Source organism: Chiloscyllium punctatum, unplaced genomic scaffold, assembly GCF_047496795.1.
Source record: "Chiloscyllium punctatum isolate Juve2018m unplaced genomic scaffold, sChiPun1.3 scaffold_580, whole genome shotgun sequence".
Taxonomy (NCBI): domain Eukaryota; kingdom Metazoa; phylum Chordata; class Chondrichthyes; order Orectolobiformes; family Hemiscylliidae; genus Chiloscyllium; species Chiloscyllium punctatum.
In genome coordinates, this window is record NW_027310314.1 from 87,501 (window position 1) to 90,423 (window position 2,923).

Below are 2,923 nucleotides of genomic sequence, written 5' to 3' on the forward strand. Positions count from 1 at the left end.
ATCAGTAACCACTGACACTTAGAATTTTTTCGGGTCGGTACAAATCAGTAACCACTGACACTTAGAATATTTTCGGGTTGGTATAAATCAGTAACCACCGACACTTAGAATATTTTCGAGTTGGTATAAATCAGTAACCACCGACACTTAGAATATTTTCGAGTTGGTATAAATCAGTAACCACTGACACTTAGAATTTTTTCGAGTTGGTATAAATCAGTAACCACTGACACTTAGAATATTTTCGGGTTGGTATAAATCAGTAACCACCGACACTTAGAATATTTTCGGGTTGGTATAAATCAGTAACCACTGACACTTAGAATTTTTTCGGGTCGGTACAAATCAGTAACCACTGACACTTAGAATATTTTCGGGTTGGTATAAATCAGTAACCACCGACACTTAGAATATTTTCGAGTTGGTATAAATCAGTAACCACTGACACTTAGAATTTTTTCGAGTTGGTATAAATCAGTAACCACTGACACTTAGAATATTTTCGGGTTGGTATAAATCAGTAACCACCGACACTTAGAATATTTTCGAGTTGGTATAAATCAGTAACCACTGACACTTAGAATTTTTTCGAGTTGGTATAAATCAGTAACCACTGACACTTAGAATATTTTCGGGTCGGTACAAATCAGTAACCACTGACACTTAGAATATTTTCGGGTTGGTATAAATCAGTAACCACTGACACTTAGAATTTTTTCGAGTTGGTATAAATCAGTAACCACTGACACTTAGAATTTTTTCGGGTTGGTATAAATCAGTAACCACCGACACTTAGAATATTTTCGGGTTGGTATAAATCAGTAACCAAGCGCATTTTTGAATTGGTTACTGATTTCTCCGTTCGAGTTGCGGCTGCGGTTGGCTTCAAATAGTGGTGGGGGCTTAATTATCGCCGAGGGGAGCATGTCCCGGTGGTGTGGCCGAGGATGGAGTGCCTTTTGAAGGGGGTGTTTCTGAATTTGGACCCTTTTTGAGTTGCATGGCCGGATGGGTGTGGTTTTGAAGGGTGTGTCTGTCTGGAGTGGCACCGGCGTTGGTGTGAGGCTGAGGGTGGGCGTTCGGTTCCTGGTTAGGGATAGGGAAAGGGTGAGACTTAGCTTTAGTGCTCGTGCCCCCGATTTTGGTAATGTTTGACGTCAATTTTCCAAGGAGGCGAATGCAAGGCTTCAGAGGGACTTTGAGTGTTCGGGGGCGGGGTAGCTCAGCCGGATTTGCCCCGGCGGTTCTGCGGACGGTGTTGACTTCGAGGGCGGACCGGCCCCCGTGTTCAGTCCGAATATCGTGCATTGTTAACGGCGGGAAGTGTTCCAAAAGGGAATGGGATTGAATGTGACTGCTGAAGCCGACTTTGAGACCTGTAACGCGGGTAGCTCAGCCGGATTTGACCCGGCGGTTCTGGCGACGGTCTCGCCTTCGAGGGGGGAGCGCCCCGCGTGTTCAGGCCGAATTTTGTGCATTTCCATCGGCGGGAAGAGGTCCAAACGGGAATGGGATTGAATGTGACTGCTGAAGCCGACATTGAGACCTCTAACGCGGGTAGCTCGGCAGGATTTGACCCGGCGGTTCTGCCGAAGGTCTCACCTTCGAGGGGGGAGCGTCCCGCGTGTTCAGGCCGAATATCGTGCATTGTTAACGGCGGGAAGTGTTCCAAAAGGGAATGGGATTGAATGTGACTGCTGAAGCCGACATTGAGACCTCTAACGCGGGTAGCTCGGCCGGATTTGACCCGGCGGTTCTGGCGACGGTCTCGCCTTCGAGGGGGGAGCGTCCCGCGTGTTCAGGCCGAATTTTGTGCATTTCCATCGGCGGGAAGAGGTCCAAACGGGAATGGGATTGAATGTGACTGCTGAAGCCGACATTGAGACCTCTAACGCGGGTAGCTCGGCCGGATTTGACCCGGCGGTTCTGCCGAAGGTCTCACCTTCGAGGGGGGAGCGTCCCGCGTGTTCAGGCCGAATTTTGTGCATTTCCATCGGCGGGAAGAGGTCCAAACGGGAATGGGATTGAATGTGACTGCTGAAGCCGACATTGAGACCTCTAACGCGGGTAGCTCGGCCGGATTTGACCCGGCGGTTCTGCCGAAGGTCTCACCTTCGAGGGGGGAGCGCCCACCGTGTACAGGCCGATTTTCATGCATTTCCAACCGTGGGAAGGGGTCCGAAAGGGGATGGGGGTGAACGTGACTGCTCAACCCGACTTTGAGACCTGTAACGCGGGTAGCTCAGCCGGATTTGACCCGGCGGTTCTGGCGACGGTCTCGCCTTCGAGGGGGGAGCGTCCCGCGTGTTCAGGCCGAATTTTGTGCATTTCCATCGGCGGGAAGAGGTCCAAACGGGAATGGGATTGAATGTGACTGCTGAAGCCGACATTGAGACCTCTAACGCGGGTAGCTCGGCAGGATTTGACCCGGCGGTTCTGCCGAAGGTCTCACCTTCGAGGGGGGAGCGCCCACCGTGTACAGGCCGATTTTCATGCATTTCCAACCGTGGGAAGGGGGCCGAAAGGGGATGGGGGTGAATGTGACTGCTCAACCCGACTTTGAGGCATCTAACCCGGGTAGCTCAGCCGGGTTTGACCCGGCGGTTCTGCCGACGGCCTCGCCTTCGAGGGGGGAGCGTCCCCCGTGTACAGGCCGATTTTCATGCATTTCGAACCGTGGGAAGTGGCCCAAAAGGGGATGGGAGTGAATGTGACTGCTCAACCCGACTTTGGCGCTTCCGAGCCGGGTAGCTCAGCCGGGTTTGACCCGGCGGTTCTGCCGACGGTCTCGTCTTCGAGGCGGGTGCCTCCCCCGTGTACAGGCCGATTTTCATGCATTTCGTACCGTGGGAAGTGGTCCAAAAGGGAATGGGGGTGGACGTGACTGCTCATACCGACATCGAGACTTGTAAGCCGTGTAGCT